The sequence below is a fragment of the Dermacentor andersoni genome, chromosome 7, assembly GCF_023375885.2.
Source record: "Dermacentor andersoni chromosome 7, qqDerAnde1_hic_scaffold, whole genome shotgun sequence".
Lineage (NCBI taxonomy): Eukaryota > Metazoa > Arthropoda > Arachnida > Ixodida > Ixodidae > Dermacentor > Dermacentor andersoni.
The window spans coordinates 97,254,387-97,281,917 of NC_092820.1; the positions used below are offsets into that span (position 1 = coordinate 97,254,387).

At 46.6% G+C, this 27,531-nt stretch overlaps 1 long non-coding RNA gene across 1 annotated transcript in view; it reads left to right on the top strand.

Moving 5' to 3' along the window:
- The first annotated feature begins 4,694 nt into the window (after nucleotides 1-4,694).
- LOC129385436 (uncharacterized) overlaps nucleotides 4,695-27,531 on the top strand; it is a 74,606-nt gene continuing 51,769 nt past the window's right edge. The window contains exons 1-2 of the long non-coding RNA XR_011895480.1: nucleotides 4,695-4,833; nucleotides 18,197-18,362. This is a non-coding gene — a long non-coding RNA (uncharacterized lncRNA). The remainder of the gene's footprint in view (nucleotides 4,834-18,196; nucleotides 18,363-27,531) is intronic.

The window sequence follows — 27,531 nt, forward strand, 5'->3', positions numbered from 1 at the left end:
TGTTTCTAGGCTGTTTGCAACGCGTTCCTGCCTTCCCTTTCATATTGCTCATAATAGTGCCAGAAGTAACCAATCTTTCCTAACTTACTGTATACATAGGTTGGTTAAAGGTGATTCAACTGTGATTCAATGCAGCTGCCCACCGACTGCCTCAAGTCAAATATGTTTCCCGTGCTCCGTGGTGATTCCAAGAGTTGCGTTTTTGAAAGGTGGAGAGAATGGCCTGAGTGAAGTGCCTCTAGCCTGCTACTCCACACTCGGGAGGGCTTTTGGGGAATTAGTGAGATCGGATGTGAAGAGTATTAACGCGACAGCGTTAAGGAGCTCGTGTCGCAGAAAAGCCGGTGTCGTCGGTGTCGGCGTCGGCGGCGTTGGCAGTGAGCGATAAATCCCGGCAGGCACTTCATGAATAAAAAACAACTTGGAAGGTTGGCTGGGTGGGAATCGAACCAGGGTCTCCGGAGTGTGAGACGGACACGCTACCAGTCAGCCACGAGTTCGATGCTTCAAAGCGGTACAAAGGCACCTCTAGTGAATGCGGTGCTGCCTTAGAAACGAGCTGTAGAAAGCTATACTGTGGTGTATATCGGTAATTATTAACATGTAACTTACAGAAGTCGCAGTTACACGAGTAGCGAAGTGCGTTTCCGCTAGTTCTTCTGCGCTTTCCGCACACGCAGAGCCATCTTGCGGCAAACAATGAAGACCCCTTCCTCTCAATGTACGGCTCTGCCCCGACAGGTGGCGAGCCATGCACGCATTGGGGCTGTGCGGGGACTGGTGCGAGGCGCGTCGCGGCCCAGACTCCCTCTACCCTGACGACGCTTCGCCTTGCTCCCTCACGAGTCGCAGAATCGAGCGTCCTCCTTTCTTTAGATCGCTATCTGTCTATCTCTCTGCCCATGCCGATCACGACGTCTGGCTGGCGTGCATCGTTTCCCCCTCCGAGACACCGAGTTCTTTGGTTCGTTCCGCTTGCTCAGGCGCACGTTTCGTTGCCGCGCCGAACGCTGCATTGCTCGACGCTCACCGCGTCCGATGCGGGGCGCCTCGTAAGTGATCGCTGCGCCGTAGCCCATTGTCTTACATCCCTTGGCGGGTCGACGGGAACGCTGTCGTGTTCCACTCTTGAAGGCGAAGCTTAAGCGTCTTCCAAATTTTTACCGTCTAAACAGGCGTGTGTTAATCGCCCGTTTCATACATTTGTCTTTATTCTCTTGCGAACTGCCATAGTGATACTTTATTATTTAAATTTATTAAGCAGACATAAGGCAGCCCAACGAAGGGATTCACTTGTGTAGTTTCACAAAATTTACAAACATTGTGTACCACTTGAATTGAGTAATCCCGCGTTACTCTTTTGTGCGCCCTGAACTCGAAATACTTATTTTAGTTGTGGCCCTGAAAGTGCACAGTGTAGTCAGACATGTTGAAATTGAAGCAGCACCTAATAACAGTATGGCTGATTTCATTTTTAGCTCGTCATGTGATATATACAACAACATGTTGGTTAGCGGGAGTTTTCCTCATAGCGTAAAAATAGCCATAGTAGTAGCTGTACACAGGTGGCGATTCTTCATTGACCTATATACTCCCACACGAATATGTTCCTTTCTTCAAGAGACGTAGGCGTACCTTTAAAGATCACGGCCTCGCAGAAAAAAAAAGATTTTCCTCTGAAGTATTGTTTGTTACCGGCTGGACGCTAATAATTTGTCTGTCATCCCGATTCGCTTGCATATGCTTTTGCTAACAATTGTAGGTTGGGAAGGTTTTTGAGAATAGGCGATCCACATTATCAAAGTTTTTCTTTTATCAACAGGCAGCGCTTGTTGATGATGCGAAATGTTTTTTTGAAATATTATATCAACAGAATTCGCATTACCTAGCATTAAAACCTCAACTTCATAATTTTGAAAGTATATGGGGACCGGTGGGACCCTTTATTGACGTCAGGAGTGCTTTTTATTATATGATGCATCATTATTTTTCGCAGGTTTCCTCTACGTGACATAAGGTGGTTACTTTACGTATCACTCCTATTGTCTGGCAGGCTTACATTTGTAAACCACAATGGTGCTTGTTTAACGTGCACGGAAATGAAGTTCAGCACACAACAAGGGTTCATTATTGGTTCGCTATGCTTTAGCATTTATTTAAATGATACTATAACTACCTCTGACACCTGAAATTTAGTTTTGTGCTGATGACACCAGTTTGCTTTTCTATGGTCAGTTTAGCTCAATTAGAAGAGCGACAAATCTTTGTGGGAAAAATTTACCTTAATAATCTCTCAATCAGCATCAGCTAATATTTCCTAAACTGAGTACCTTGCGTTTAAGCAGAGAATCAAACCGTCATGACACTTATATTTCTCTCTATATTCTCACTTCTGAAATTGAACGCGCCTCTGTCAATAAATTTGTGTACTTTCTAATATTGATTTAGTTGCACTACTCACGTAAAAAGATACATTTTACTTCTATGCCATAAATCATAGTTTGTACGATCCCGTAGGTGGTACCAATTTGTTTAAACCCTCACTTTTATTATTTGCTAATTATTCTGGATCCCCACTATTCCTCGTTTGGGGTATCAAACAGAAAACAAGCTTATAAGTTTAACCGTCCTTCAAAAACACGCTTTGCACAACAAGGAAAACCTCGGACGACCTGATCGAACAAATGAATCATTTCCTCTGATTAGATCACTAAGTCTTGAACAGTTATGTAATGTGAAGCCCTATACGTGCATTCATGCTGAAATATTAAAAAAAATATTGTGTGTGCATTTGTAGACACCTGCGTACAAAGCACGAAGCAATAGAGAATAGCATATAGCCACTCTCATTTACCCTCTTGCCAGATGCAATTTATGTATAAAGCACCGAAGTACAAGGTACTTAGTTTCTTTTTAAATCTACCTCCGCATTATCCCGCCTACTGTTGAAACGCGTATGTCGTCGTGTTCCTTCAAAAGTGTTGCTAAATGTTATCTGTCGTCCTGCACAGACGAAAGGAATATCTTTGATACATATTATATGGGTACTGTAAGAGTAAAAAACAGGACAGTGAATAAGGAATATTTATGGCGTAGGGCATGCACATCTTCGAAAAAACTGGTGTTTATTAAGGATGCCTCTATGGTTTGTTGGATTTCAATGTTCATTCGTTCTATATTGTACTGTAGTAAGGCACTCCAAAAGACATGCGCTCTCTAATTAGAGACTAGATGAACTTCAGCAGTTTTCATATATAGGTATGACACCTAGTTTTTTGCAGCAGCTCGCATGTTTTTTGCGAACTCCTAAAAATACCTCGAGAGTGCGAAAACAGGCATTGAAGCCACGTGTAGTGCATGTTCCTTGGTGAAATTTCAGCCAGTGCGACAAAGAAAACATTTCGATACTCAACCCAATAACCTGCCGACACAAATTCGTGACATAGTTGAATGAACTTACCTCTCTAATTTACCGTGTAAGCTGGCGCTTCAAAATCATTGGCGCAAGCGTCAGATCGCATTTAGACTATTTTGTTGCGCGAGCTGATAGCGCACCTGTTTACCTCGTGGCAGCTGGTGCTTTCGCGGTATGTGTCACCTTGCATAGCCTTCGATATTGATGCAGTTAACCCTTGTACTACCTCCGTGATCAGCCAAGGTTGCAACAACAGGTTCCCGCACTCCTTTAGTCGTCCTAACAGCGTCTCGCTCTTGACGTCACTGTCAGCCATCGTCGTCACCAACGTCTTATGACTGCACCAGACACGGTGGTGTGTTGTAGGTAGGTCAAGCTAGGACGTGTAAATGGAGCCAGAACGTTGTCGTGGCCTAGGGTTTCTGCTTTGGTGTGCAGCACCTTCGATCCAAGCCAAGTACAAATGGTAGGGCGTATCACGTTGATCAGTTTTCCTCGAAGAAAATGAGAAACACCCTCTAAACACAGTTGAGACAGTAGAAGAATAGGGCATTCTCGTTTACTGGTACAACCTAGTTAACTTTGAAAGGTTTCTTGTTGAAAAAGTTTCGCTGGTTGCACAGTATATCTAACAGGCTCTCGTTCTGGTGTCCGTTTCCTCGTGTGTCGAAAGCGCCACGTATTTAAGTTAAGAGAAAAGTTGTCCATTTAAAGCACGTGCAACTTTGTTGCGTAAGTTATATTAAAGTTGCCTTTAAGCACGAATGCCCTTCCACGTCAAATTCCGCGGAATTATTAGAATATTAGGATATATGTGCAAATATATTAAGATTGTGCGACTCGAAGGATATATCAGCCATAAATACGCAATGAGAGGCATCAGGATAAAACTGACTTGGTACTTTGAACCATTTTCTCTCACAGGTTCAAAGCTTTACTTATGTTTTCAAGTTATTGCGCCGTGCAGATAATTGGACCTTTATTCTGCATATGTTAATTATCAGAGCGAGAACGACCTTTGAAAGATACGACAGATTTAATTACCCGCGCTATCACCAATCTGTTCACCTTTATCACGCAGCGAATATATTGTTTCGTCTCTAGGTATAAAATCAACCTCTAATAAGTAAGATCATCTCATTATTTGAAAATTGCAGGTGTATTGCTATGATGGTCATTAAACATGGAGCGGAATAAATTAAACTGTAAATAATTTAAACTTCTACACGTTATAATTGTGTTCTCCGCTCTGCGATTAAATAAGGCTGCGGGTTTTGACACGGAAACATCAGCCATTTTAGGTGAAACGTAGGCGGAAGAACTTTTCCACGACTTTCTCTTGGGCTCCTGCAGTTGAAAGCGTATTGCCCACAATCAGCTCTTGTCAAGAAAGCATCAACTATTTAAATATCTAAAAGGTACGTTTCCTCTGCAGAACATTACAAAAAATATTGTACTGATGGAGTGCGCTAGATAACGGCGTATTAGGGAAGAATTGGGAGGATGATTTTTTTAAGATAAAAGAGCCGGACCTCCGGCCCCTTGGATATATTTATCCCAGGCAGTTAAAACAGGCCGCGACAATGTAAGATTGGCTATTGCCAAATGTACACAGGTCAATTCATCTTTGGTAAAGTGCAGAGCTGGCTGGATTACATTCACAAGGTAAACAGTTCTCGTATCGTTCTTGCTAACAATCCTAGCTTGAAGAGAAGGTACTATTGGCAGTAAAAATAACAGTGACGGTATGGAGTCATATTCTTTCAGTCGTCAAACATGGTTAAACTGTCATCCATGGTGTCATATATGGCAAGATAACGTTAATGGCCCAATTTGATAGGGGACTGGAACAATTCATTAAAAGTTACAATATGGTCGGTACTGTTTGTTATGGAGACCTGTTATGGAGAACTACTTTTGTTATGGAGACCTGAGGGTCCCAAGTGAATGCATGTATCCCACAAAAACGACAGCGACGGAAGTTCGATTTGGCTGACGTGCATGATGAATACTTTTTTGGTGCTGTTGAAAAGCTGAGATGAAGTTACGGTTACGGTGACGGCATAGCTCTACTTGACAGCCGGCTTCGGACCTTGGGGTACACTCATATAGAACAGAAAGGTATGCACAAAAGTGTCGATGATGTAAGATGGGTGGAAGAAAAAAAGGTAGAGACAAGTAGTAGCTTGAGTGACATTTTCGTGGGCATCTGTGAGAACCGAAAATCCAGGTTCTAACCAAAGTGATCAGATCTAACGTATATATGAACTTAAGACCTACCAAAGATTGGAATCAGGCCCATATTTCCGAATAAAGCGGCAAGTAGTGGGATAAGATTAATTTTATCACTGTGACGAAATGGTAACTAGAGCTTCAAAGACTACACATGAAGACTAACAGCAAGAAAGTGACGTTTTGGCAAAATTTGTTGCACATCAATAGTCTAACATGATCGCCAAACACGCGTCTAGATAGCCACTGAAAGAAAGTTTGTTCAAATCTGCGAAGGATTTCTCAAAGACGTCAATCCTTCAAAAAATAATCAACATAGTGTGACTAACTGTTCTTCTTAAGGTTCAATGTGAACTTTATACAAGAACTGCTTGACAATCTACCATGGGAAGATCTTGTCAGACTCAAGGGTACAATAAGCAACTTATTCAACCACAATGTATAAGACTTACGAAGTGACTATAGTATACGAGTAGTGAATACTTTGCAAACACTCTGTGCACTCATTCGAAGTGACCAAAAAATCCCATGGCGACCATGGTTTTGACCTCATCAGTCTCTTCATTGTAATCGATATACTTTAAAAACGATGCAAAAATAGACTAATTTGATCCGTGACTTGCTGGATGGCGATTACAATCACAGCCTTAAATTGCTAGTTCTACGATTTCTGCTCGTGCTTGCAACAGCTACAGAAACTGTTAGCAATAATACATTGCCAGAGTACGTCATGCTTAACTTTATTTTCGAAGCCATTCATCAGCTGCCTGCAGGCGAGCATTCTTGAGCACATTGTCGCTTTGACGCTGTCCCGGTCTTCATAATCCTTGTAAGCTATAGAATGTATGGGGAACCAGGCCTTAGATTGTGCAGTTTTCTATTGTAGACAATGAAATGGCATTGAATGGCTATGGAATGGTTCTGTCCACTGGAACCACTTCTATGTTCTCATAATTCTTGTTTCAAAAAGATAACTGACAGTTTTTAATCTTCTTTTCCCGCTTTTACCGCTACCATTCTCGTTTTATTTGCTATCAATGGCAAATAAAAAGTACTGAGCACTTTTCGCCCTCTCTTTCTCGTTCTGTAGCTAAACAAAATTGAGGTAAACCAGCTTAAACCTAGTTGCAGAACACTCGGAAATTAACGTCTTGTTTCCGTGCGCCCAGTATGTTGTCTAGTTCAGCTGGAATCATAGTCGTCGACGTCTTTCCTCACAGTGTCCGACATAAATATGCTCGATATTTCTATGATAGAGCGAGCCATGCGAGAAGATAACCTTAAAAAGGTACTAAAGAAAATGTTGAATGCAAAGATAACCACATCATCGACATGAGCGTTCGCGTCACCCATAAAAGTAGTTCCAAAACAAGATAGATCATTGCGTCTTTGTACTGACTTTCTTTTGGTAAATCGACAAAGGGAACTTTTCCCATTTCCCACGCCCCCCGCTGACGAAATCATTGATGAAACTGGTGAATTTATATAGTAATCATCAAATGACCTATGCCGAGAGTATTGGCAGGTGCCCTTCACAGAAGAAACCGAACAATTCACTGCTGTTCTAATGCCCCTTGGAGTCTACGAATGTAATAGGCTCCCTTTCGGTTGGACAAACAGCGCAGCCTGGTTTTAGAAACGGATAAACAAAGTGTTGCTGAGCCTATTTTGTAGTTTGTATGTTGCCTGCTTACTGGACTATTCATGAACGAAAGAAAATCATGACTAGTACGTCACGGAAGTAATCACGGCTTTGAGCGAAGCTGAGCCAAACACCAAGAAAAATGAGTTTTCCTAAAAAACGTCGTATTCAAAGGAAGAATATGAAGAATATGATGGCCGCAACAAAAGCGCGACAGAAGAGTGAGTTGAACGTATACGCCAGCTGGTGAAGCCCATAGCTGTCTGCTTACTGGATGTTTTTCTTGGATTAGCAGAGCACTTCAAAACTTTCATTCCATGGTACGCCACAAAGACTAAATGCCTGACGGTCCTACTGAAAAAGACAGTGCCCTTTGTAAAATCAAAGCAATGCGACGAGACCTATAATTACTTCGTACTAACCATTTTATTGGATCCTGTTCTGGTTTTTTCTGATTTTCAATTTCTGTTGGAACTCTGCATGGAGGCCTGAAATTGCGAAACTACTGTGGTGCTGTATCAGAGACTTGATGGAGCCATGGCATCGTCAGATGAAGGTATTTGATAATAGCCTTATGCATTTTCGAAAGCTGAAGACAATTACCTTTATGCCGAAAAAGAGCCTCTAGCAGTGGTCATCACTCTTAGTTATTTCCGGCCGAACTTGGACCAACGCCATTTCAAGTTATTCACCGATAATCAAGCACTGAGCCACCTTAGGTTTAGCGCAACCGAAGGAACGACTTGTGAGATGGACAGTCGAAATACATCAATTTAATTTCGACGTCGCTTATCGACCTGGTTAAAAACTCCCGGATGCAGAAGGCCTGTCAGGATTCCCCGTGCAGGCAAAGCACCAGCATGAGAGCATACCCTAATTGACTTCTTGGGAAGACACTAATAATATGAAAAAGCGGAAAGATAAATTCATGTTCCCAAATTAAAAGTCCCGAATATTCTAGGAGTTTCTCATGACAGACCCGAGTCAGATGGCTACGGTCCTTTTAATTCTTCCTTTATTTATTAATTTATAGATACTGCGATGCTTTACGATATCTTAGCAGGATGGGAAAATACAAGTACATTCATACAAACTTGTAGTTCAAGCAATCATGCCGACGCTTGAATTGGAGCAAGGCAAAATGACAGAATGAATGAAAGAAGGAGCAAAAAAACTATATGCGGCTGAGTCATGCATGCAGCTGCGCCTGAAAACGGTATAAAGAGTTTAGCGTAACAACTTCATCTGGAAGTTTTTTCCAAATAACTATTGTTCTTGTAAAATAAAACTATTTGAAGCAGTTGGTAGACACTGTTAGTGGGGTTACGTCTGGGGAGTGTTTATGACGAATAGCATAACCAGTTAAAGGTGTTAGGATGGGCCAGGAATAATATGGTAGTGGTCATTTATTAGCTGAAAAAAGAATTTTAATCGCGCAACACGATTTTGCTCTGTAATCGAAAAGAAACCTCTGCACTTAAGGAGATTTTGTTATGGAAGATTGACCGTAAGAATTGTAGATAAATCGGACAGCTTTCTTTTGAACCCTTTCTAACTTTTCAATATTTCTTTTTTAGAGGGGTCCCAAGCGATTATCGCATATTCTAAAGTAGAACGAGCTATTCTACTATATGCCAGGAGGCGGACAGCTGGTGTGGAGAATTTTAGCGACCGTCTGAGGGTGAACAGTTTGCGAAGACAATCAGTCATTACAGTGTCAGTATGTTTTGCCCAGGAAAGATTGCGAGATACACGTATACCGAGATATTTATAGGGAGATACATCGGGGATATAGGTGTTCTGGGCAAAATAGTGGAAGAGAGAAGGCTGTTTCCTTAGTGTTATTCTGATAAAGACGATTCTTTCATAGCTAATAGCCATTTGCCATTGATGGCACCATGCAACTATTTTGCCAAATTCACTATTTACCCTGATCTTATCTTCAGGTGCGTCAATTTTGTCATATAGTATACAGTAACCCGCGTAAACCCTAATTTTTACAGATAGATTATTACCAGTGTCAATTATATAAACCAAGAGTAGTAGAGGACCCAGCACAGATCCCTGGCGAACACCAAAAGTGACAGGTAATGTGTTGGAGGAAGTCTGGTCTATCTTATCGAATCGGAAACGGTTGGTTAGGTACGTTTGTATACATTTCAATAACTTATCGTTTCTAAGTATAACACTTAGTTTGTAAAGTAATGGATGATGGATGTAAAGGAATGGTTTCTGGATAAACCTACTCAATATGTCGAGCAGATTTACATGGGACACTATGAAGATATACGTCAGCAATTATATCGACTTTCCATAATTGCCAACCATACAAGGCGAAATATAGGACACACGGAAACAAGATAGTAATATTCGAGTATTCTGGGACTCCACTCCGGGTGGTTCACCTCGATTTTGGTGAGCTACAGGAAAAGAAGGATGAAGTGAAAAGTACTCAATCCTTTTTTCATTACCATTAATCGATGTACGAGAATGGTGGCGGCAAAAGTGGGGAAATAAAATTCAAAAACTGTAATTGACCTTCTCGAACGCAAGATGCTTGAGAACATAAAAGTGTAAGTAGCCCATAATGGTGGTGCCTTTTAATGCAAACAACTCGCAGAATGGGCTCATAGAAAGGATTGAAACACCGTTTTCCTGCTACATACCACGTGGAGGTAAATGAATTGGCACAGAACGTCATGCCTGACAAAAAACAATACATGCCTACGTAGCCCGATTTCGACAGTGGGTGTAAATGCCCTTCTGAAGCCGCCGTAACCCATCACAAAACTGCTCATGTCACTGCTCTCGACTGTAGTAGATACTTTCCATCCAGTGGAAAAAGTGAGTAGCTTTCTGCCGAAGTTGGACTGACCTTACCGAAGCTTACAGTGCTCAAAGAAAAAAAAAACGATGTCACCAGACAACCATCAACGATACCGCAATGCAGTGCAGTAAGGCTTCAATAGACGTCGTGGAAGTCCTATGCAAGATATTCAGTCAGTTGCCGACAGCCTCAAACGTAGCATAATCCGCCCTTCCTCAAGCCTTTGGTCGTCACCTGTCGTTTTGGTGCGTAAGAAAGACGGCTCAGTGGAATTTTGCGTACACTACCATGCCTTGAACAAAATAGCCCAAAAAGATGTATATCCACTGTCCCGCATCGATGATGTGTTAGTTCATTACAAGGTGCGGAGTATTTCTCCAGCCTTGATCTACGCTCCGAATACTGGCAGATCCCCATGCACAAAGCAGACAAGGTAAAAACTACCTTTGATGGACCTTACGAATTTAACGTAATGCCTTTCGGCCTGTGTAATACTCCCACCACATTTGAGCGGTTGATTGACACTGTACTACGGCGCGTAAAATGGAAGACTTGCTTTGCTACCTTGACGACGACATCATATTTTCTTCGACCTTCCATCAATACTTGCACCGCCTCGACGATGTCGTGACATGCCTCTCAACTGCAGGCCTTCAGCTGAATGCACAGAAGTGCCACTTCGCCAACAAAACCACTTAAGTATACGGAAACCTTGTCAGCAAGGAGGGCCTTCGACCACACCGCCATAAGGCTACCGTTCTCCTACCGAAGAAGCACGCGAGCTGGCGCGCTTCTTCGGCTCTTTGTTTGAACTCTTTTACATGTTCGCTGGCCGGGCTAATATCAGCCAGAGGTAGCATGGCGTCAAGTGCGGACGTGACGTGGCGCCCGTATACAAGGTCAAAAGCGTAAACTATGTAGTCTCCAGTAAAGTAATGTTATACGCGAAGGTCACATAGGGCAAAATCTCGTCCCACGTCGTGTGCTCTACGTCGATATACATGGAGCCAGCGTTCTGTTCAGGCGTTCCGTTAATCTATTGGTTTGAGGGTGATACGCAGTGCTCTTGCGGTGAGAGCAGTGCGTCAGCTGGAGAACGTCCAGCTGACGTCCGGCGAAGGTCGGCTGTAAATGCTGTACCGCTATCGCTGATGACAACAGACGGTGCACCATGTCGTAGGATGATGTGGCGTACAAATAACTTTGACACTTCATACGAGTTTGCTTGCGGAATAGCTTCGGTTTCGGCGTACCGGGTTAAGCAGTTGGTAGCGACGTCTATCCATTTTTTGCGCGAAGAGGTCTCTGGGAATAGCCCAAGTAGATCCATTCCTGTTTGTTGGAATGGTGCTTAAGGAGCGTTCACAGACTGGAGAAAGCCAGCCGGTTTAAGTGGTGGTTTCTTGCGGCACTGACAATTGCGGCAGGTCTTCACGTGCCATTTCACAGAAGAAAAAAGCCGGGGTCAGTAATACTTCTGTCGTATCCTTGCTAACGTGCAACACGACAGGCAGTGCAATAGTGCACAGAAATTTCTGGTGCAACATGAGAAACTATGTTAGCATAGAATCGCAATGGTCACATGTTTTCAATGGTTCTGGCGTTGGAGACATAAAAATTTTCCGTGTATACACGTGCTCTGCTTTGAATGACATGTAATCGCATAAGCGCGGTGGTTCGAGTAACTACGTTATTTTGCACAAAAAAAAATTATCGCAGAGCCTTTACAATGATACCGATGTGCGTCAGGTTATTTTGACGTCGTATTTTGTAAGGAGATACGCCATCCGTGTTACTTTAATTTCGAATAAGGTTTCATGTAAATATTCCATAGTTTTGCTGTCAAAATCAGTTTTTCATGTGCTGAAGTCTTTTACGAGTATAGATTTAGGCAAGAGCCTGGGTCCTGCACTTCGATATTATTTTAGTATGACTGCATTCATTAAATGTAAAAAAAGGTTTCGTTTGAACTTGAACATATATTTTTAATAGCAATGTTGGCATGTGAAACGTTCTACTCCTTGAGCTACGTTACTCTGACATGCAGTTCATATTTGAACAAGAAATGAAACTAAATATTTGTTTGTAAACATTGTTTTACTATTTAACGTTTAAGCTAATAACATTGCGCGAAGTATGGCAAGTTACAAATTATAGTCGGTCAATTTTGAAGTCCCATCCATTTCGAACCGATTATGAACACGAAACCGGTTTTGAATTTGTGCGACCTAGTTCACTGGGGTTCCACAAATTTTTCAGCCTCAATCAATAAGAATATGCGGCGTTAAAAAAGTTAGTAGAAGAACAATCCGCGTATGTCAAAATCGGTGCTTATGTCAAAATTCGGTCGAAGTGGCTACGACTTACTAAGTGAATGGCTTCAATTCGTGCCGGCCAACATATGCGTTAAATTGATTAATTATACAGCTAATCCTTCAAGTTTCGTTATTTAGTTCATTATTTGTATCGGTTACCAGTGTAAGTAATGTATACCACTACGAGTGTTACAGCTAAATTAGTACATTTGTTTTAAATGTCAGAGGAGATGTTTAAAAATGACCGTACAAGCATGCCGCGCAGTTGGTTAACCAGCAGAGCTGAAAAGTGGGGCCTCGTTGCTTATCATTGCGTTAATCCCGGCGGTTCAATAAACGACGGCTTGGTAGGCTGCCGCATCCTCAGTGAGCAGTTGCTGCTTGCACTAAGCTGCATGAGCCTGTACGTGTGACCGGGCTGCAGGACTGGCACGGCGTAGACGAGCTCTTTCCGGTGTCTGCTCGCGGCGCTGCTGATCGAAGGCTGCCTGCCACTTAGGAGTATGCATGACCCGTAGCCTATCCATTTCGTAGGCGCAGAGAAACTGCTGTGCGCGCGCTCGGTTGCGATGGAGAGCCACGACGTCAATACTGCACAGCCAATCGCGCACCTCCCTGTCACTTTTTTTTTCGCGCATGTGCGTGAGGTTGCAATAAAGGAGTTTTTGGCGTACAGGCGACAAGTGAAAGGATGGACGTATCAGCTAGACACAAACAATTTTGCTGTAAAAAGTTTGGTAACCATAATATAAAGCCCCTGTATACATACGTTGCACAAAGCCATAAAATTCAAGTTACACTACAAAATTTAAGTTTTTTTTTTTTGCTTATCGTAAGCAACTATACTTACACATAAGGGAATGACAGACAGCAAAAACCGTGTCCTGGAAATTTTGGGAAGTCTACAATATGTTAAAATCTGTTTTAGCAAGTACTGCCTTCCGAGGTAGGCGGAAATGCATCTTCGTTATAATTGCTGTATATTGTCCACGAAAACATATAACACTGTGACAGGCATCACTACTTCGTGGCATAAAATTGAGCTGTATACCGTTTCGTCCTTACCGTGTTCTTTATCGCGACAGCGTCGTCACATGCATGGTATCTGCCAGCGTGCTACTCTTGGTGGTGTTAAACTTTATTGAAAGGGGGAAGGTAAAGAGGGACGTGGCTGAGGGTTAGGCCTCAAGTAAGGCCCTGGGCCTGCTTGGCCTTTTCCGCCCAGTCCACCAGTTCAAATTGTCGGTCGAAGTCCCCGGAACTGAGCCAGGCTGTCCAGTCAGTCTCGCTGCTGACGGGGGGATGAGAGAACGGTAGCGAGCTGCATTCCCACATTATGTGTGTCAATGTTCCTGTTTCTGAACAGACCCTACATTTGTCGCTTTCCCTGCCCCCTGTGATTTTGTTAATGTATTTTGGATGTGGGTATGTATTTGTCTTAAGTCGCCGAAACGCGACCGATTGCGTTTTGTCGAGTTGCTTGGCCGGTGGTGGGAGCATGCGACGCCTCAAGCGATACCGATGGGCTATTTCATAATAAGTCTCGCAGGGTTCCTCGTGTCTCTCCTCCTCATTCACGCCGTCCGCATCCGCGGACGAGGCTCGGCGCGCGAGATCTCGAGCCAAACTGTGAGCCGACGCGTTGCCGGGCACAGCCGCGTGAGCGGGGGTCCACACGAGGGTTTTCAAGCCGCTTAGGGGGCGTCGTGTGAGGACATGGTACGCCTGTTTGCAAATTCTACCACGGACGAAATTGCCGATGGCCTGCTTGCTGTCGCTGATGATGGTATTCGCTTCCGCATGCATGGCCATGGCAATCGCGGTTTCCTCCGCTTCCACCACTCGGCCAGCCGTGATTGTTGTATGTTCTATCAGTCCTCCGTTGTGATCCGCTACCACCGCGATCATGAGGTCGCCGCGAGGGTGTCTGGCTGCGTCTGTGTAGACCACTCCATCTTGCGAGCCGTAGCGTCGCCAAATGGCTTCACTACGGGCCTGCCGACGGCCCTGATTGAACTCGGGGTCCATGTTGCGGGGTAGAGGTGGGGCATAAATGTGCCCCCTGATCTTTCGCGGAATCGTAATGTACTCTGTAACCTCGGGGATAGCCTCGAGACTGAGCTTCCGGAGGACTGTGCGGCCAGCCGGGGTTAGCGAGAGACGACGGACTTGGGCTGTGTGGTGAGCGTCTCAGAGCTCCTCGATGGTGTTATGCATGCCTAAGGCCTCTAGCCTTGCGGTGGCCGTGTGGTCCGGAAGGCCCAAGGCTGCCTTCGTGCTTCGTCGGATCATGGTGTTTAATTTGGCTAAGTCCGTGGCAGCGAGTTCGACATATGGTGTCGAGTACATGGTTCTGCTGGTTATGTATGCCTGCACAAGTCGAAGCAGATCGCCCTCGCCCATGGCGTGGTGCCGATTAGCCACCCGGCGAATGAGCTGTAGTGTGTAGTTGGTCGCCCTCTGGAGTTTCTTTAACATGAGCCCGCAGCGCAGCGTGTTCTGAAAGTTTAGCCCCAATATTTGGATACTGGGGCGCTCCCGGATGGTAATTTCTCCGACCTTAAGTCCAAGAAAGCGCCTTCTCCGTGGTAATCCCCTGAGACAGCTACTTCTGCCGGGCTTGATCAGGAGGTATTCGGATTTTTCCGGTGAGCACGTCAGGCCCCTCGACTCCGCATAAGCTTCAGGTCCAGGTTGCGTAGGATCTTGTTGGTAACGTGGTCCGAACCCGGCGCCGAGTTCGTCCGCAGCTTGTAGGCGGCTGCCGACACCTCAGCGAACGTAATGTCTTCGTCAATGTGCGCGTTCGGCCGGCCCTGGTAGGCCGCAGGTAACGGTGTCTTGAGTTGCGGGCCGATGTACTTCTCTCGCATCTCGGCCAGGAACGCCCCCGGGTGCTGAGCATGCCTGTGGATTAACTTGGCCATGTTTCTTCTGCCTTCGGCCCTGGTGGTGTCCGGGTCCAGGAGGTGGCGTAGGAGGTGCCACGACCGGGCTGCGCTGAGGCGTCCCCTCATGCGATCACATATTTGGTACCATTGCTGCCGGGTGACCTCGGTCGCTTGATCGGAGATCTCTGCGTCGAGTCGAGTGATTCTTTCTTTTAGGGCTTGGTTATCTTTCCCCTGCGGTCGCCAACGCCGGAACATGCTCGATCTTGCCTGCCACATGTGGAGCAGCCTGCTGTCGACGTTGGAGGCTTCGGGGGCGTCTTCCGGGTCAAGATGTTCCGTCTGCTCTTCCACGTCGGCCAGGAGTTGGCTCGTCCAGGATGAGATATTGGCAATCGATCCCTCAATGGCTCGCATTCTTGTGGACTCGAGGAATTTGTCCCAGTTTGTAACCGAGAAGTGATGCTTCCGCCGACGCTTGCCGCGTGCATAGATTTCCGTGTGAAGGATGCAGTGGTCGCTTGCCAGAGTTTCGCCGGTGTTCGTCCAGGCGTAGTCTTGCGAGTGGACGACGAACGTCAGGTCCGGGTTAGTGTCTACCTGACCTCGGCTGCCGATTCTGGTGCGGGCGGTAGTATCGTTGATTAGCGTGAGGCCCAACTCTTGCGCGGCTTCTGCTAGATGTCTACCCTTGCGGGTGTCGCCAAGCTATCCCCACAGAGTATGACCGGCGTTGAAGTCCCCAAAGATGAGCAGGGGGCAGTCGCGGCTGAATTTGAGGGCCGAGCGAAAAAGCGCATCGAGCTTCGGTTCTGGATGCGGGGCGACGTATACGTTGAGGATGAATAGGCTGGGATCTGACGTGCGCGTCGGGATGATCTCAACGAAAACGTGGGGGATGCCCGAGGGGGGAGAAGTTTCGATGTCGTGGATCGCCATCACCTGTTCTCGGCGAACGAGCGTAGTGACTTTCTTGGAGTTGTTACGGCAATGGAAAGCCCGGTAAAATGAGAGGCCAGCTTCCATGTTGACTTCTTGTAGCGCTATGATATCAGTTTTGTAGGATTCTTGCTGTGCCGTGTTATTAACATGCTGGTGAAGGTTGGCCTTCTTCTTTTTTAATCCGCGGCAGTTCCACTGCAAAACGTGATAGGTGTTATTGGTTGTTACAGAAATGTTGATTGTTGGGGAGTGTGTGGACGGCCAGGTCCAGGCGGGAAGGGTGAAGGACCGCCGCTGCGCTGACGGGTGCCACCTGAGGAACGACCGCGGGGTGAGGGAGAGTCTGCTCCAGCTGGACGGGCGCTAATTTTGGGATGTATTGTGCGATTTGTGCGACCTGTGCGGCTAGCGTGTTGTGGTTCTGTTCGAGTGCCGTCATGCGGTTCTCTAACTGCTGGAAGTGTTCAAAAATCGCAGGGAGGATGGCGTCCATGGCCGCCTTGACCGCGCGTTCAACGTGTTGCTCTACGCGTTTCATTAGGTCTGCGTCCTCAATTGGGGCTGTAGTGGGAGTCCTGTGAATGAGGCTGGATTTTCGTTTGTTCGGTGGACCCTGGGAGTCCATATCGGACTCTTCACTTTCGGTAGTTGTTGGTATGCTAATAGGCACCGAAGTCGGTGAGGGTACTGATAGGGTGCTGGTTGCCGTGCTAGGGTGTCGGTCCCTGTCCATTGGTTGTGGGAAGCAACCCCTCTCGTAGGCGCGGATCTTTGTATCCTGTTGTGCGATCTTTGTCGGCATGTTTTGGATGGTTTGCTGTAGACTCTTAACTGTGTCAAGTGTAACTATTTCGGGGTGCACCTCGCTCCCCCTCCCTGCCACTATGCTTGCCCAGTTTCTTTGGGACGTCACCTGTGATTGGGCTGCTTGTTGGTTTCGTTCCTGATGCTGCTGTTGGCAACGGCCTCCACGGTTGGCTTGGCCCCCCGGCTGCTGCCTCGGGGAGCTCCGCGATCTCGACCGGCCGCAGCGGCTCCGGCTCCGACCTCGGCTCCGGCTCCGACCCCGGCTGGTTGACCGACCGGCCGTGGCGCCGCCGTCACCGGTCGACTCCCCGCCCGCGAAGGAGACTGACGACGAGCGCCTCTCCCTAGAGCGGCTGCGGTGGTCGTCGCCCCGTGGCTGCGGTGATTGAAGCTGCTCTTCCCGCTCTCGAGCCTGCCGATCGCGGCGCTGCCGGATGATGAAAGGGGTCTCAAACTTCTTCCGGCACTCCCGGCTTCCCGTGACGTGGCTCTTGCCGCACAATAGGCAATGTGGCGTGCACTCGTGCCCGTCGGTCGTGTCGGGTGCTCCGCATTCTCTACACTTTTTGGTCGTGCCTCGATTCGGACAGACGTCTTCTCGATGCCCGGTCTGGTAGTAAATCAAGCAGGCTTGTACTCTGCGCCGGAATAAATTGCATCGGTGCCATGCCCCGCCGTACATGACGTAATCAAGAACTTCCTGTCAACTGAAGACTCTTACTGCAGAAAAGCAGTGGTCTGGCAGCTTGCGCTTTGACATTTCACGTAGGGGTCTCAGAACTTCATGTGATGGCCTCCAGCACAACACTGACCCTTGATATCACATATGATCATTTTCGTTATTTCACCAATTTCACGCACGAAGTACCATGCTGCTCTAAAACTAGAAAATTCACTGTGACATAGTAGGCTTGTAATATAATAGCAGCTTATATTTACACTTACATATTCAGGAATGCCACCTAAGTAAATTCATTTGAGCCTGCTGGAAGAAATATTTACTGGTAATAAATATGAGCATTCAATTCTGCAAGCGTTTGTTCCTACAAGCATATCGGGTGAGAAATATGACTGTGCTAGGTTGATAATTTGTCTATATATAACTCTACAAATATTCATTTGCAGCCGCTACTATAAGACTTCAGGTACCGGTACAAGGAGATCAGGAATTGTGAGCTGCAATATGGAAGAACAAGTTCTGAAGGTATCTTTTTGGGCTGCTTTATTTACCAGCCTTATGTGTGGACGAGTCACAGCTGCAAAAAGTCCCACCTTGTTGAATATTGCACAGGTAATTTTTTTTGCTCAATGGTGTGCACGAGTATCTCTATACCATTGTACCTAAACATTGGTATTGATTATATCTCAGAAGCTGGAAAAAAGCACTGGTCATTGCCAGCATGCTTCTTGATTTTGTATTTAATGGGAATTGCATACTAAGGGGTAATTTACAACGGTGACGCAGTGTTTCATAAGTGAGGCAAGCATTGTTCGTGATTTGCAACAGTATAACCCACTGCTACTTGGTGTGCATTCACACTGTTACTCAAGAATCAAGAGGTGAAGTTCTACCAAAATTTTTGAGGTGGTTTAGTTGAAGAATAACCACACATACCGGGATGTACATTTTGATACTACCCAGTTTTATTACGTGAGACGCATGAGCGCTCAATTTTCAGCCTGCAAACTGCTATTGCGCCAGAGATATCATCATTTGCTTCATTTGAAAGTTAGATGCTAAAGCGCTGGATGATTTGTTAGAATTTTTTTCAATGTTATCTTATCGAAGCCTGGGCAGCAAAGAGTCCAAGGAAATTTTCGAACCACTGGCTTTAGTAGATAACCCATCTAGGAACAGCACCTGTAATTACTATGGGGGGGAATCAGAAAATATTTGCCCCTATTTTTCACAAACGAAATCGTAGATACAGGTTATTACAAGTTACGTGCTGTTTTACGTACCTTACACTAGTTTACACTAGTACCTTACAATAGTTTTACGTACCTTATACCAGCTTAGACATCCTTCCCATCGCAGCTGTAAGTTCGAGATACCCCTGCGGTAGAATTCGTCCGCCTGCCTGCGGAACTGCTGTCTTCGCTTCATCGTTGCATGTGAATCGCTGTCCAGCCAGCAACTTGTTCCGGGGACTAAAAACATGGAAATCACTGGGAGCAAGGTCCACAGTGTTTAATGATTGGTCCAGTCATTCCCAGTGAAATGAATGGACCTTGTGGGCGGTTCTGACTGCCACATGTAGCATCGCTTTGTCGCTGTCCGCACCGAGAATTCCTCGGTGTTTTCGCCTGATTGCCGCCGGTAGACGTGGAAGTGTGGAACAATACCTGCTGGCATTGATGGCTGCACCTCATGGCATGAAACAGAGCAGGACCGGTCCTCTGCGATCCTAGAAGACCGCTATCATCACTTTCCCAACAGATGACACTGAAATAAGTTTTTTGTCACAGACGAACACGGATATTTCCACACCGTGCTCTGGTGTTTCGATTCCAGCGTGAGGTATGTGCTAGAGGAGCTTAACTCGACTTCAGTGATAAAAAAGACCGGTGAACTCGTGGGGAAGCGGTAACTGATACTGATATCGACATATGCCACCGGGTGCCCACGGCCCGCAGAGAGGATAAGAACATCGTTGTACGGTTCATATCGCGAACCAAGTGCAACACGTTTCTTGCCAAGTAAAAAAAAAAAGAAACTGTTATCTGAAGATGTGGGATATAAGGGCACAGACATCACTACCATTTAGGTGAATGAGCACGTAACACGACAAAACAAGCAACTTGCTGCTGCCCTTGCGGAAAAGAAAAAGGATGGATGGAAATACGTCTGGGTCAGCGCGGGTAAAATTTTGGCACGGAAAGATGAGCAGACCGATGCCATTCGAATTGCAAACAAAGAAGATATCGTCCGCATCAAATAATCTTAGACGTCAATGTGTTGGTCTGGGTTTTTCATTTAATCAGTATGATGCTCAACTCAGCTTCTTTTAGTACTGAATCGCCCACACTAAAATTCAAACTTCGATATATACACCCATGTTCTTCCTTATTACACTTAAATATCCGTAGCATGAGGAACAAACAAGATGAGCTGGACATTTGGCTAAAGTCCCTGCAAGTTAATTTTGACGCATTCATGTTCACAGAAACATGGTTAAGCAATGATGACCCTTCCCCTTGTTTTACTGATTACGTGCCAGTACGATTAGACAGAACTGGTAGAGGTGGTGGCCTGATTATTTATCTACAAGGAAAGTATGCATATCATGCTGTTGATGAGTGCACAGTTATGAATAGGGATATAGAGTGCCTAATGGTGGAGACGAGCACGTTTTTAATTGCTGATCTGTACAGACCACCGACTGGATACAAGCGGCATTTCCTACAGCATTTAGAAAATGTAATAATCTATTGCATTATTACTAATAAGCAATTCTTTCTCTTGGGAGATGTAAACATCGACACGTTGGCCGACGACTCTTCTGCGCGCGACTTGATGAATCTCTGATCCTCTTATGGGTGCGAAATTGCTATTTCTATGCCAACCCGAATCACTTCACTATGTTCTACTTCTATAGATATACGTGTTTTAAACCTGAATGCATCAGATTTCAAAGCAGGGGCATTATCATGCGACAACAGTGACCATCTGCCTATATTCTTCGCCACACAACACACCCTAACCACGAACTATAAACGCAGCAGGCTTGAACATAGGGTGGTGAATGACTCCTCCTTAAGCTATTTTCATTCTTTAATTGAGCGGGCTGACTGTTCAAATGTGTACTTACAGCAGGATGCAAATTCTGCGTATGAGGCTTTTCTTCGGGTCTTCTTTAGTTGCTACAATGATGCATTTCCACTGAGAAAGAATAAAAAATGGAATCAGAAAATTAAAAAGCCCTGGATTGACACCGCACTACTAAAACGCATCAAGGAGAAAAATAATATGTTCCACAAATTCATAAAATGCAAAGACGGTGACTTGTTCAAAGAACTTAAAAAATATCGCAATCAACTAAACGCTGATATAAAGAAAGCCAAACTTGCATACTATGAAGCAATGTTTGCTAGGATAAGAACGGACTCGGCAAATATCTGGAGACAGCTAAATTACCTTACTGGCAGAAACCCATCACCAGTTAAGGCTGACCAAATATTAATCAATGACTCTATAGGAGGCAAGACGCTAGCAGATGAAATTAACGAGTATTTCATTATTGCAGCCGTACCCCAGCCGTCTATTCAACAAAGTGGGCTCTACTGGCCTTCTCGTCGAGTAAATTCATTCGTTTTGGGTGCCGTTACCGAAAGAGAAAGCAATGGTCTTATAATACGCTTAAATATAATGTCGCAAGTGGATATGATGAAATTAAAGTTGAACCTGTAAAGGGAGTGTCATTAGTTATCAGTCCTGTCCTGCCTATCTAATTAGTCTCACATTTTCTACTGGAGTCTTCCCAGATAAATTAAAACTGGCGAAAGTATTTCCAATACACAAAGGAGGTAGAATTGACGACATTAGGAATTACCGACCAATCTCAGTGATACCGGTGTTTTCAAAGATTTACGAATTGTCAATCAATAACAGGCTGTCAAAATAGCTAACCAAGTATCATAGTGCTACGGAACAATATGTTCGATCATGAAAAGGCGAGGTGTGAAGACGACGACGACGATTAGGAGCTAGCGCGGGCTGTTGCCTGTTGGCCAAGCGCAGCGTATTTTATTGTAAATATACTTGTACATAGCTTTTCGTCTGTGTCTTCCTACGTAACATATCTGGTGGAGGTGGACGTTCCCTGTACCTCGTCACGGAGCTTCGCAGTGGACGGTACGTCGAGCCTTCCTTCATGGCTCGGGGTGACGACAACCCGACTCCGCCGGCTCCGACACCTGCTGCCACTTCGACGACCTACATCACTCTCCCCGCTCCCCGTGATCCTGGCGTATTCTCGGGCAAAGATGGGGACGACGGCGATGACTGGATCAGCCTGTATGAACACGTCAGCCGCAATAGCCGGTGGGACCCTACTATTATGCTCGCCAACGCAGTCTTTTACCTCGGTGGCACACCTCGAGTTTGGTATCGCACGCACGAAGATGAGCTCCCCCGTTGGGATTCACTTAAGACACAGCTTCGAGACTTGTTCGGCAACCCGGACGTATTGACCAGCAGTTTGCCCGTCTGCCCAACACCCCAGCGACATCTTCCTGTGCCGACACTCCACGTACCAACAACACTGCCGATGTTACCAGAATCGTCCGGCGTGAGATCGAGGCCGCCTATGCGGCTGCCTTCGACTCCAGTCCCACGAACACATCTGCAGTCACGGTCTCACTGATCCAGACAGTTGCCCGCCAAGAAATCCAAAACATGGGTCTTCACACCATCTGCTCAGCCCATCGTCCTGATACCCGCCCGGCTTCTTCGATTCCGCCCCGTCCCGCATCTTCTTACCAACCACGTTTCCGCAACCCATCTGACGACACCCATCTGCTGACGACAAGCCCATTTGTTTCCACTGCCATCGAATCGGGCACATTTATCGGCACTGTCGCAGTCACTGGAGTTCCACGACCCGGTCTACTTATACTGTCTACTCTCGCCCCCCAGGTGGCCCTTCTCGTCCCTATGCCGCACGCTCCGATAACGCCGCCGCTGATTCTTCTGCACCGAACCGCTCCTGTTCTCGTTCGCCTTCGCCCCAACGACGAGAATCTCGCTCTCCCCAGCTCCGTCGCTCCTATTCGCCGACTCCCTTCGGACGCCGCTCCCAGCCGGAAAACTAGACGATGCAGCGCCTCGAGGTGACGCTGCATTGCTCCCTACGCCGCCAAATCCTCTACTGACGTTGCCCACTCATCTGAACCTTCTTGACGTGCAAGTCGACGGTGTTTCTGTGTCGGCACTCATAGACACTGGGGCGCATTTGTCCGTAATGAGCGCTGACCTTCCTAACAGGCTCAAGAAAATTATCACGCCCGCCACGACGCCTGTCGTCCGTGTCGCCGATGGTGGAACAGCCCCCGTATTTGGTATGTGTACCACCCGCGTCTCTTTCGCCGATCGCTCAACAATCGTGCTATTCGCAGTCATCGCCCACTGTCCCCACGACATCATCCTCGGCTTAGACTTCCTCTCCGCACATTCTGCTCTCATCGATTGTTCCGCCAGTACTCTCCGCCTTGACCTGCCTGTTCTGCATCCTGCTGAACCACACCCCAGTCGCCTCAGTTCCGTCGACTTCGTTCGCTTGCCACCTTCGGCACTGACCTACGTTGACCTAGTGTCATCCCCCCTAGTTTTATCTATTACGGCGAATTGCGTCTGCCTGCCAGTGGTCAACTTTGGCTTGACGACACAAGTGCTGCCACGCGGGATGTCTCTGGCCCAGCTTTGCTCATTCGAGGATCACTCAGTAGCATCCATTGCAGTAGACGACACTTCATCCGATATTCTTCTACCATCGCAGTCAGCAAATTGTACCATCGCTGACTTACAGAAAATGATTGCGACCGACTTGCCGTCCGAGCACGCTCGTGAACTCTACCGCGTTTTGTTTTCGTACCACCATATTTTTGACTTTAACGATCATCCTTTGGCCCAAACTACAGCTGTCAAACATCGCATTATTACCGGCGATGCCCCTCCTATTCATCGCCGCCCGTATCGAGTGTCTCCAGCTGAGCGTCAAGTTATTCACGCAGAAGTTCGCAAAATGCTTGCCAAGAACATTATTGAACCATCATATAGTCCATGGGCGTCACCTGTTGTACTGGTCAAAAAGAAGGATGGCTCATGGCGCTTTTGCGTGGACTATCGGCACCTTAACAGGGTTACCAAAAAGGACGTGTATCCCCTACCTCGGATTGATGACGCCCTTGACTGCCTCCACGGTGATCGCTATTTCTCCTCTATTGACCTTCGCTCCGGCTACTGGCAGATTGCCGTGGACGATCTCGACCGCGAGAAGACTGCTTTTGTAACACCCGGCGGTCTTTATCAATTCAAAGTGATGCCGTTCGGTCTGTGTAACGCCCCTGCCACTTTTGAACGCGTGATGGACTCCCTTCTTCACGGTTTCAAATGGTCCACTTGCCTGTGCTACTTGGACGACGTTATCGTATTCTTCCCAACGTTCGCTACGCACCTCGAGCGCCTCTCAGCAGTCCTGGACGTTTTTCGTCGAGCCGGTCTGCAACTCAACGCATCGAAGTGTCAATTCGGCCGTCGCCAGATTACCGTCCTTGGACATCTCGTTGATGCGAACGGAGTGCAACCGGACCCAGGCAAGATCCATGCTGTTGCGCACTTCCCTGTTCCGAAGTGTGTCAAGGATGTGCGCAGCTTCATCGGCCTTTGTTCATACTTCCGCCGTTTCGTGAGAAATTTCGCCGCCATAGCACGACCACTAACCGAGCTTTTGAAAAAAGACACCCCTTTCCAGTGGGGCGATAACGAGGCCTCTGCATTCTGACATCTAATCGACATTCTCACAACGCCTCCCGTTCCGGCCCATTTCGATCCTTCTGCGCCTACCGAAGTCCGTACTGATTCCAGCGGTCACGGAATTGGCACGGTACTGGCACAACGCCAGCGTGGCCACGACCGTGTTATCGCTTACGCGAGCAGGCTCCTCTTACCCGCGGAGCGCAACTATTCCATCACTGAGCGTGAGTGTCTGGCCCTATTTTGGGCGGTTGTGAAATTCCGCCCATACTTATATGGCTGACCCTTTTCCGCTGTCACAGACCATCACGCGCTTTGCTGGTTATGCTCACTGAAAGATCCTACAGGAAGACTTGGTCGCTGGGCCTTACGCCTCCAAGAATATTCGTATACTGTCACCTATAAATCTGGCCGACTACACAAGGACGCTGACTGCCTGTCTCGCTACCCGGTCGACGAGCCTGACGACGCCGACAGTAGTAGCGCCAACGGCATTTTCTCTGTGTCTGCCTTCGCTAACATCGCCGATGAGCAGTACCGAGACCTATCGCTGCGAGCACTTGTCGAGCGTCTGCGCTCTGCACCTACCGACGCATCTGTTCGCCGATATGTCCTCCAGGGCGGCATGCTGTATCCAAGGAACTTCCTCCCTGACGGCTCTGATCTTCTTCTTGTCGTGCCAAAACAGCTACGACAGACTGTGCTCTTTGATATGCATGACGCACCCACTGCAGGACATCTTGGGGTAACCCGCACGTACGACCGCGTCCGCCGCCGCTTCTATTGGCCTGGTCTCGCTCACTCCGTTCGACTCTATGTTGCTGCCTGTGATCCCTGCCAGCGCCGGAAAACACCTCAGGTGCTACCTGCCGGTCATCTCCAGCCGATCACCGTCCCTTTGGAACCATTCTTTCGTGTTGGATCAGACCTGCTCGGTCCCTTTCCCACGTCATCCTCTTGGAACAAATGGGTAGCCGTGGCGACTGATTACTGATTACGACTGATTCGACCGTGGTCGAAACTTCCTCTCGAAAGTTACCGCTGACATTGTGCGTTCCTGCTCCATTCAACACAATCTGACTACGTCATACCATCCTCAAACCAATGGCCTGACAGAGCGGTTAAACCGTACTCTTACCGATATGCTGTCGAAGTACGTTTCGAAAGACCACCACGGCTGGGACATTGCCCTTCCTTACGTAACATTCTTCCCGGCACGACACCGCCGGATTTTCTCCATTTTACCTACTGTACGGTCGCGAACCTACCTTGCCCCTAGACACGGCACTTGCTCCTGCTGCGATCTCAACAAGCGAGTATGCGCGCGACGCCATCGCCCTCGCCGACCATGCACGCCAGCTTGCCCGTGCTCGACTGACGGCCTCACAAACCACTCAGCAGTGTCAGTACAACGCCCGCCATCGCGACGTACAGTTTTCGCCTGGTGCGCTCGTGCTCCTGTGGTCGCCCTCTCGTCACGTCGGACTTTCCGAGAAGCTCCTTTCGCAATACACAGGGCCCTACCGCGTGCTGCGCCAGGTGACGCCTGTGATTTACGAAATTGCTCCTGTGGGTTCAACCTCGTCCTCTCCTCTGGCTTCTAGTGATGTCGTGCATGTCAGTAGGCTCAAGGCCTACTACACTGCTTCCGAGTCCGATCTTTAGACGCTCCGGGACGGCGCTTTTGCAGCCGGGGGTAGTGCTACGGAACAATATGTGCGATCACGAAAAGGCGAGGTGTGAAGACGACGACGACGATTAGAAGCTAGCGCGGGCTGTTGCCTCTTGGTCAAGCGCAGCGTATTTTATTGTAAATATACTTGTAGATAGCTTTTCGTCTGCGTCTTCCCACGTAACAATATAATATCACCCTCACAGTATGGTTTTGAGAAAAATAAGACAACTCAGGACGCTCTTGCCGTCAAGCAGCAAATAATCAGAAATTTTGAAGATCAGCTCTTCACCTTAGGAATATTTCTCGATCTTCGCAAAGCTTTTGATTCTGTTGACCACGAAATCTTAGCTATAAAATTAGATTGCTATAGAATTCCAGGTATCACATTGTACCTTATCAAGAGCTACTTATCGTTTCGGCGTCAGTTTGTTAAAATAGACTGTAGTTCTTCAAAACAGCTTGACATTAAACTAGGTGGCCCGCAAGGTTCGATATTAGGCCCGTTACTTTTCCCCTTATATGGAATGACATTACGGAACTACAAAGAACACCCACAATAACCATGTTCTCAGATGACACTAGTTTATTCTTCACAGGTAGAACACTGCATGACATTGAACAATAGGCCAATTGGTCTTTAAATGATTTAGTCACATGATTGCAACGAAACAAACTTCAAGTGAATGCAGTAAAAACAAAGTACATGGTATTTAAGCCAATCAATAAGCATACAAAAATGATTAACTTACAGTACAGAGGACATAACTTAGAACAAGTAAGTGTACAAAAGTTCCTTGGAGTATGGTTTAGTGAAGAGTTGTCTTGGACCCCTCATTTCAATCATCTGCTCTCCGAACTCGCGAAGTCTGTTGGATGTATTAGAAAAATAGCTCCTCTTCTACCTCTTTGGCTAAAGCAATCACTATATTACTCCCTGTTCTATTCTAAACTTTTGTATGGCATTCTGGTGTGGGGGACAACGACAAAATGGAACTATGGTAGGCTACAACTGCTGCAAAATCGTGTCCTCCGGATTTTTGTGAAACACCGTCCCTATTAGTTTGTGGCCGACGCAACCACTTTTTTCCAGATTCGATGTTTTACGTGCAGATAAAGTCTATTTATGGATACTGGCACAGCGAATATATAAAAAGAAACTCCTCAGTATTTACACACCTGTCTTGGCGCAATATGATATCCGTAACCCCAAACAAAGAAATAAAAAGTCAGAACAAATTATGGAAAACAAAATCTGGAATATAAGGTAATAGACACGCTAAATAACTGTGCTTCTATTTTGGATTTTCGCCT